This window comes from Alosa sapidissima, chromosome 2, assembly GCF_018492685.1.
Source record: "Alosa sapidissima isolate fAloSap1 chromosome 2, fAloSap1.pri, whole genome shotgun sequence".
NCBI lineage: Eukaryota > Metazoa > Chordata > Actinopteri > Clupeiformes > Clupeidae > Alosa > Alosa sapidissima.
This window is the reverse complement of record NC_055958.1, coordinates 2,448,715-2,458,494: the sequence shown is the minus strand read 5'-3', so window position 1 is coordinate 2,458,494 and position 9,780 is coordinate 2,448,715. Positions and strand designations below refer to the sequence as shown.

The 9,780-nt window shown below is 37.0% G+C and overlaps 1 long non-coding RNA gene across 1 annotated transcript; it reads left to right on the top strand.

Annotated features, from left to right (window-relative positions):
- Positions 1–259: 259 nt before the first annotated feature.
- LOC121694543 lies at positions 260–1,152 on the top strand. Its single transcript, XR_006025805.1, has 3 exons — positions 260–334; positions 620–649; positions 764–1,152. It is a non-coding gene; the product is annotated as an uncharacterized LOC121694543 (long non-coding RNA).
- Positions 1,153–9,780: the final 8,628 nt, after the last annotated feature.

Below are 9,780 nucleotides of genomic sequence, written 5' to 3'. Positions count from 1 at the left end.
GTGTTCCCTATAAGGTACAGGGTCAAAAGTTGTACCTAAAAGAGCAAATATGTACCCCAACCATACCCCTATTTTTGAGTGTAGAGTTGTAAATTTGTTCCTTCCCTTTAAGTAGTTATTCATAACATTCATAACAATAGTATAATATAATAATATACTATATATTAATAATAGTTATTGTGCAATCTTAGTTGCTAATTAAACATTACAGCAGTCATTTTGTAGATAATTCATATGAGAATCTTAATGCTTTCTCCCTCAGGCTGGGATACAGAGCTGCTGATTGGGGCTATTATGTTGCTGCTTGCCTGTGGGGCAATGACTCTCTACTTAGGTTTGTCTTTTCTTTTTTCTAGAGATACATTAATGAGTACTGTCACTTACAAACCCACAACTTACTAATATTTACCAAATGTTTGTGCAGTATGTCAGTATCCCATGTGTCTTATTATCACACATTAAGCAGCCATGTGAGGCAGATAGGAACACAACATTTAAAAACACGTGGCTACATATTATTATTATTATTATTATTATCTGTTAGTTATTTACACTAACTGGCATGTTTTACAAAATATAATATCAAAAATAATTTGGAGTGTTTCCATTTTTTACGTAGTTCTTCAAAGACGAACTGGACATGTTACAAGTAAGATATTTGCAGCCTGCATTCCTTCAGTTACAGTAACCATTAATCCATTTTAAATTCTTCACAATGAACAACAATCAGCATAATAATCTGCACATCATTATTTCCCTACAGTTACTAAAGCCAATGGAAAAGCCAATCATGAACTAGAAGCTGGGGAATGTAAGAAGTTGACATTGAACAGCACAGCTAACGGAGAACAGGACACGGGACTGCAGAGTAACAAAGAGGCCACACCGGGTCCACAACTGAAGCACTCCGTTTGAGGAGCATACAAATAGTTTTTGAAGACTGGTCTTTAAATGTACATGCTGCTATCATGTCTGGTGTAGCCAGTTTCATTGTACTGGAAGCTAAATGTTGTGGTAGACGCAACACGAATGAATTGTTCAGTTTTCAGTGCCCGGTTCTCAGTAGGCTTCATGTAGAACTCTACTGAATAACGGTGTGACAGAGCGCACCGCGTCTGTCACTGGGCCTGGCGCATTCCCGCCAGTTGTAGAACAATGCACTCTTAAAAATGCTGGGTTGGAAACAACCCAAATTGGGTTATTCCTAGCCCAGGTACCTGGGTCACTATTGGACCGACCTCGGGTTGGGTTAAAATAACATAATCCATTGGGTTGGTGACTTTAACTCTAAATTGGGTTACGTTTATCAAACCAACTATGGGTCATTCTTACTAACATGATGGGTCAAAATAACCCAGAAAAATGGATATGACCTACCAGCCCATTCATATTTACCTCTCTGTTGGGTTATATATTTGACCCACTATTGGGTGTTCTGTTTTTTTGCTTATGGATTTCCAAAAACATATTTCTTTACTTTATTTTACTTATGTACATCAAGGTGAAATAGGGCTGAAAAAATCAGCTGAAATAGACATAGGAGAATACATTATATTAATTTTGATATTTTTTATTGATTGCCACAAATGGGCTACAGTACAAAAGTAAAAAACACTGTTTCATTTCATTCAAACACTGTTTCACTGTTTCATTTCATTTTGAACAACAATTTTACTAAAATCTTACACTTTTTTTTACAAAAAACTAAAAACAATATACAAAAAAAAAAACTATTAACTAGCAATGCTCATAATACAGTAGTGTAGTGACAACTACACTTGTAGTGTAGTCCAAAATACCTGTGCATCCTGCAGGAGCTGATCTGGGAAATCTTTGATCTGTGGAAAACAGAAAAAATATAGGTGTTAACAAAAATACAATGGATGAAATGTGCCTTGTCCGAAACAGGCAGCCAGCTACTCTAGTGACTACTCTCTCTCAGCCTCTAGCCTGCCATAACACAGAGTAAAAAGTATAGACACATGAAACACATCATACACTAAAATATGTCTTCCCAGAGGAAACTTTTGCTTCTCGTTTGTATCCCTTCTGTTGCTAAAGAGGCAAAATGGTGATTCTCTTTTAAGGATCATTTAAGTATTACTTTTGTCACAATTATTTCTCCTAATTTTGCCTTAGGAGAAATAAAACAAGCAAAAGATGAGACACATAGCAATAAGACAAGTAGGAGTCACATAAGAGATGTTAGTTTGAGAAGCAGGAGAAATACGGGAGACCTCTTATATGTTTGAGTGTAGTCTCACTTACAACTTGTTTCTCCTTAGGAGAAATAATAGAGCAGATGGAGTCACATAAGAGATATTAGTTTAAGAAGCAGGAGAAATACGGGAGATCTCTTATATGTTTGAGTGTAGTCTCACTTACAACTTGTTTCTCCTTAGGAGAAATACAGGAGATCTCTTATATGTTTGAGTGTAGTCTCATTTACAACTTGTTTCTCCTTAGGAGAAATAATAGAGCAGATGGAGTCACATAAGAGATATTAGTTTAAGAAGCAGGAGAAATACGGGAGATCTCTTATATGTTTGAGTGTAGTCTCACTTACAACTTGTTTCTCCTTAGGAGAAATACAGGAGATCTCTTATATGTTTGAGTGTAGTCTCATTTACAACTTGTTTCTCCTTAGGAGAAATAATAGAGCAAATGAGGAGACATTGCAATGAGAAACTGTTGAGAAGTAGGAGTTACAATTGAGATAGCAGTTTGAGGGTCAAAAAATAGGGCACTCCAAAGCATTTCAAACTTTTATTTTATAAAACAAAGCAAAACAGTTGTACTTTAAAAATGGACTTTAAGCAATAGGAGCTTGCACAGATGCACTTTAAAATGGACTTCAACCAATGGAACCATGTTAATGCCTTGATATGTTCTTTTTATAATGTGTATTCTTATTTATTTTTTGTGTGTGAGTGTGTATTATTTTTAAAAGCTGCACAAGCAAATTGCATTGTACGGACCAACTGCACAATGACAATTTAAGACTATCTATAAATCATACAACATGAACTAATAAACAATAACATAAACAAACTGATCTTGTGCCAAAGCATGCCATACTGTGTACAATGGTGGATGAAAGCGTGGACTGGTCAATCTGCGTCTTTTATCCTGGTGGTAGAACCAACCAAAGGGAGGAGGGAGAGAAGAGCAGAAAATAGAACATTGTTAGTTTGTGAGCCACTCAAAAATACAAAGTAAGACATTTGTTTGACCGTCTGCTTTCATAACTGTGGGAATTTTGATACAGCACAAAGATCAGACACACCTTATTAATCAATTAAACACAGAATGGGGGATGTGATAGCTACCACTCACATTTGCTATATGTTGCCCAATTGAAAAACAGATTTTATTGATATATTTGTCAAGCTTAAACAAGTTTGTTGAATTCCCTCACCTCATCTAGTGAGTAAACTGTATTGTCAGGCTAGGATTAACCCCTATCCAGCTTACCGCTAGGCAAAACCTTGTTTTGGTTGGACTAAGCCTATTCAGTGTAAAAAAAAATGGGCATCTGAAAATAGTTTAGTTCAGAGTCCTGATGTCAAAAAAGTAATTTGGGCAATTTTTTTTTGTCATCTGGGAGCTGGCTCCATAGTCAGAACGCATAACAACTAAATGCAGCGTTGCCTTGTTTAGTTCTGATAGTGGGTTTCAACAGTAACATTTCTCCTGTGATCAGTGAGGTTTAAGTGATGAGTATTGCTGGAACATGTTACACAGTCTCATTGAAGGGCAAATCTGGTGTAAACTGATTCAAAGCCTTGTTGTTCGAGCTCACCAGGCACTGTCCAAAGGACAAAGAACAATAAAATGTGTCACAACCTAGACAAGTTATGGACAAGAAAATAAAGCTGACTCAATATGGCAAAAAAGCCTTCGGTATCTTCTTTCCATTACAGGGTTTCCCCAGGTTTGACCACCCCAAATAAGACTAGACCTTTTTAAGACCACTTACATGAAAATTAAGACCTACATCACACCTATTATGCAGTTGTAAAACATCAGATCAAATCCATAATGACAATTAATACAACACTTCCCCATGATGTGCTGTCCTCTCCTTTCGACTGATTATGTTGATTCATTGCTGCCGGTGCGAAAACCCAAAGTATTGTTTGCGCATTTTCCAAGAAATTAGACTAGTGTAGTTGTCACGATACCAAAATTATTGTTTCGATACCGATACCACATCAAGAATAGCGATTTCGATACTTCTTCGATAATTCTTAAAAAATGTATTTGATTTGGGGGCCCAGACCACCTTGACATCATCAGTAATATTGAATATAGTGTTATCATTCACACCAGTGGGCATCCTAGATTCTGCTTGACTCTTTCCACACACACAGAAAATTATGGCTTATTTCATATGTTTCTATTTCATATACCTTATATACCTTCGAATTCAGTGTACAGTTAATGTATAGTATTTTTTAATCTGCATAATTACTATTAATCTGCTTAAATTGCTAAACATATTTAGTCATTTGAATACTTAATATTTATTTTTAAACTATTACACCTAGGCAAATTTTAATGTGGTGTGTAGGCCTAGGTGTAATTGAGTGCTTGTCACTTTAAGAAATACGTGAGTAATTACTGTAGCCTTCAGTCTCACGGTTTTAAGCTAGTGAATAATAGTTGCACATAATGTATAAGGATATGTGGGATGCAATTCATTGTTGTCTGTCATTAGATAAAATAAATGTAAATAAAAAAACTATCAAGTTCATAGAAGGGATCATGTTCAATAATGATTTTAGCACTAATGACGAATGACACACATGACCTGAGCTAGCAGAATTAGTTAGCAAGGAGCTCTCTCCAGATGTAAAAGTTTGCGCTGCCTATTTCTAAATGACATTAAACCCAATAGTAGACCTACGTACATCTCATAGCCTAGGTAGGTTAGCAACACAAAGTTGAGAGGTGCAGGTGAGCAAATCAACTTGATATTAGCCTATTATTATGTGTTACCGCAGAATCACTTAAGCTAAACTAGCAGCCATGTCTCGCTGTTTATGGCACGACAGCTGCGCGTGTGAGGAGAAAAGACGCACAGCCACAGGCTTGGGGAGGAGGCACTAGAAGCATGCCTTGTGCACACGAACAAGAACACGGTCATTCTTAAAAGTATTGATACTAATAAAATTAGGTATTGTGACAACTTCTAATAGCTATTGCGACACTTTTGTAGTATCGGTGCACCGTGCAACACTAAATTAGATGATCTCTGATGTTATGCAACCAACCCCCTGTTGAATTTTCACATTGTTGTTGTTTTTTTCACCTTGCTTGCAGGCTAGTATAATTAAAATTTCAGACCTTCGTTTAAAAAATTAAGACTTCGGCAACAGAATTTAAGACTTTTTCAGACCTTAATTAAGGAACATGACATTTAAGACCGTTTAAAGACTTTTAAGACCCCGCGGCTACCCTGCATTAGGTCAGGAATACCAAAAGTACTTCTATACGGCTCTGGGCTATACTTCCCTGTCCATAACTCAGAATTGGCTGTGCCACATTTTCTTTTTCCTATGAACAGCAGTGATTTCCAACAAGAGCTATGAATCAATTCATACCAGATTTGTCCTTTAAGTGATTTGTAAACAAGTAGGAGTGCTTTAGGGTCAATCTGGTAAATCAAAGACAATGACTCAATATTACATCTAAATTAGCCCAAAACATTTAGCTCTGATCACTGAAGAGACACTGACAATTGTCAAGAACAAAAACAAAATACAGAAAATACAGTATACACCATACAACAAATATTGTTGGTGAGTTAATCATTTTTTTTTACTTTTGATGTATGTTCAGCCCATCTGTAAAATATCTTCATAAAACCTAGTGGAAATTTCGCCTCTATCATTTCTATGACAATGTGATTTTGTAGCTTCCGTAGCTACACAGTTTGACGTTAACTGTATAAAGGCTGAATAATTTTAGTGCAATAGAGGCCTACACTTTATAAAAAAGCCCACCAATAATGCTCACCACAATTGGAAATAATTTAAAATAAGAGAAAATTACCCCAGGTTCATGGATGTTTTGGAACCTCCAGCCCTCGTAACAAAAGCCTTCTTGACCTTTGCGGATTCCACAGCTGTCCATCCGCAGAGCGTTCCACATTGCATAACGTAGGCTGCAAATAAAAAGCAAAATCAATCTATCAGTGTGGTAATAATAGCTCTGAAACTGACAGTTACAGTCATTGATTTTGATTAGCTGAAACGTGTTGCTTTCTGTTGTAATTCCCAAGTTAACCTTACACAAGGTTACACATCCTTGTGTACACATCCCTACGCAAAGAATGGTAAAAAATGAAGTTGTTACAAGCTGTGGCCAATGTTCCACTTACCATTGTGTGACAGTCTACATGAACTATTTATTGGTGTAGGGGTGTCTTTATAAAACCATCAACTGTGCATAAGGTAAGACAACCAGGCTGAAATGACTAAAAGAGGAATACAATAAATAATCTGTTGGAAATTGATCTTAATGCCTCAATTAAAAAATGAGGAAAAAATCCAACCTTTAAACACACCAATATTCTTTGTGAATGAACCAGGTATCGTAAATTAATAAATGTTATTACTTAAAATACAGGAGGCATAAGTAAGGAACCCCCTATGTTAAAATCCCATAGAGGCAGGCAGATTTTTATTTTTAAAGGCCAGTTATTGAATGGACTATGCATCCTGATAAAGATCCCTTGGCCTTTGTAATTAAAAGATAGATAGATAGCCCCACATCACATACCCTTCACCATACCTAGATATATCATGGTTTCATTTCAGTTAGGCTAATAGCTGGTTTGATTTGCATGCTACAGATTCTATTAATTGCAAAATAAATGTTGACTGGTAAGTTATTCATGACTGCAGATGCTGACTTGCCTATTTCTCGATCCCTCGACCGCAGCAACGCTACTTCCTAGTTTACCTGGGTTACAAGAATGCCCTTTCACTCCTGTTACAATATGCTGTAATTTATAGCAGGTTAAATAAAAGTGAGAACATATTGTGTGGAAAAATATACTTACCATTTTGGTACGCTGTTTGTTCAGCAATTTGATCTGATGGTCTAGCGTAGTCTTCCAATTTTTTAAGAAGCTGCCGGCCTCTTTTCAGTGGCATTGAGCTGGAACCAGTTTAAACCAGTGGCAATAACGTTAGCTTCGTCATCTTGACTGACATCCCAAAGACATTTTAAAATTCCGTGCATTTTGGCTATAGCATGGCTTAATACCATTCAAAACATACAGACTAAAGCTGTATAAGGCAAAGTAAGCTAGCAACGTTAAATTGTCTAACGTTAGCTTTATATACAAGCGGCACAGCCAGTGATGTAACTTACAAGTAGCTAACATTAACTAGCTAGCTAACTTTATGTGCTGCTTCGTCAGGTTGTTCAATGATATATTGAGTCTAAAAATATGCAAGAACGTTAGCAAATTACCAAAATGTTAATGTACCTTCTCTGGGTTTTCGTGGTGGCACAATCCTTCATACCCACACTGTAGCTGACGCTGGAAGGTCAGTTGAAGCATAAGAGGAAATAAGAGATTTTATTTGAATGTATCATTGAATATTGTGTGAATTGAGTCATTGTATTTGGATTATGCAATTCATGTAAATTGATCATGTTTAATTTGTACTTGGGCGGGTGTGTTCACGTGACCTTTCCTTATTTGACCCGGACGCGTTAGCGTTCAGAATGGACTAAGAATAAGGCCGCATGTACGTGATTCTAAGTTGTATGTGAAGTTGAACTGAATTCTACTGCTGGCTATCAGGCGCACACGGTAATGAACTATTTTATATGTATCGTATTTTAAAGATTGATTGTATGTTTCTTGTTGTGATGTTATGTGTAAAACTGTTGTTGTATGTTTGTCTTTGTATGTCTTAGTTTTCACGGTGTTCCAACAGCAAATAAAATTGGAATTGGACATCAGTATGAGACGTGGAGTCAATGAATTTAAGCTATAGCCAGTGGATAGTTACACACACAACGTTTCACTTGGTTTCACTGGGCGCCAAATCTAGACTGCATTTTCTGGTAGCAGCTAGGAGTCTTCTGCACGCGAGTTTGTCACGTCCGACCATCATAGACCTCTGGAGTCTAACTTGATTTCTCTAACTTGCTAACAAGTCGCAAGTTAGCTCTGGGGTAGCAAAAATCTAATTGTGCCGCCTTCACGTAACATTATAATATCTACTCGAAGGTTGAAGACAAAAGTGCGTTCAGGAAAACGTCTGCATGTCCCAATTCGTCGTCTCCCTGGCCTGCGCGAGAATTTAACAGGTGATCTCCTTATATGGCAATATCATCCGGCTACGGACACAAATAGGCGTTCCCGTGCTGATGACCAAAACGCCCCCTTCTTCGTCACTATCAACAACATCCGGCTCCCTTTGCCTACTTCTTCGCGCTTCTTCGCCTCCTGAATGCGACGGTCGACATCTGGGTTATAGCATTCGCTAGATAGTTAACCTTTCTAAAGAAGTTGTTTTAGAATAACACTTAGAACACAAAGAGTAGTAGAACTAGGACAGGTAGCGTAGAACTAGCGTTAGCGACAATACAGAACGTTAGTCCTATTAGCCTACAGTACAAGTTTACATTTGATCTACGTGTAGGATCTGAGCACAAGCAGACGTCAGCTAGCATCGAGATGCTTGTTTAGGTGTAATTTCCTGATTACAGTAGCCTAAACTACGATAATTTCAGGGAGGCTCCATGGTAGCCAAATCTAATGAGAATGTTGGGGCTGTGTAGTTATCTCTGGAGAGAGCATGGGACTTTGTACCGTTCTAATCCAGATACCATAGGCTACACTCCCCCCCCCACATTAAATGTTTTCAATAAAGATACAAATAAAAATAATTGTTCTCAAACTATTTACTTTTAATATATTCACAGTATGGTCAGTTGTACATGGTAAGAACAGTAGTGTTGTTTTTGTACTTTTGAACAGGCAAGAACAGTATTGAAAAAACTCAGGCTATTTATTAAGAAACAGCAGTTCACTTAATGCTTTGAGCCAGAGAGCTGGCCGATAGCATCAGGGGTCAGTAAAGCATATTGAATGAATGTATTTCAGTGCATTGTGCCCAATTCACAGTTACTTGCAAAGATTCAAAAATAAAAACATAATTAAATAATAATAATAAAAACACTCTTACACTAGGAGTTTATTCACCTGTAGGCTAACAAGCCCCATAGGCATATAACTGATTTGCCAAATAGGCTATGAAACCCCAAAAACCTGTTCTGCCAAAGCATCATTAATGTAAATGGAGGGGTGGAAGGGCTTTGCAAGTGTTTTGAAAGATTTAGATAGATAGATAAATAGATAGATACTTTATTGATTCAAGGTCTCAGTAGCATACAGACATCACACACAACATGCACTAACAACAAAAAAAGTAATAAAAGTATATAGGCCTAATATAAAAAACACAACTAAGCAATAAGGACAGTAGAAGACAAAGGGTATACTAAAATACAAATTATACTGAATAACACTAAATCTAAAACAAGTCTAAAACAGTATCCATAGTGTGCTTAGGGGTGATTAAGCATGAGGCGCTTGCAATGACTGAGGCAGGGACTGAGCCTGTGATTCTCTGTGCATAAGGTAAGGTGAGGTGCTCTGTGAGAGTGAGTGTCATGGTGATGGTGCAAATTAGTAAGTCCAACAGTGCAAGAATAAAGTCTAGAGACCAGCATAAAATAAATATGGACATA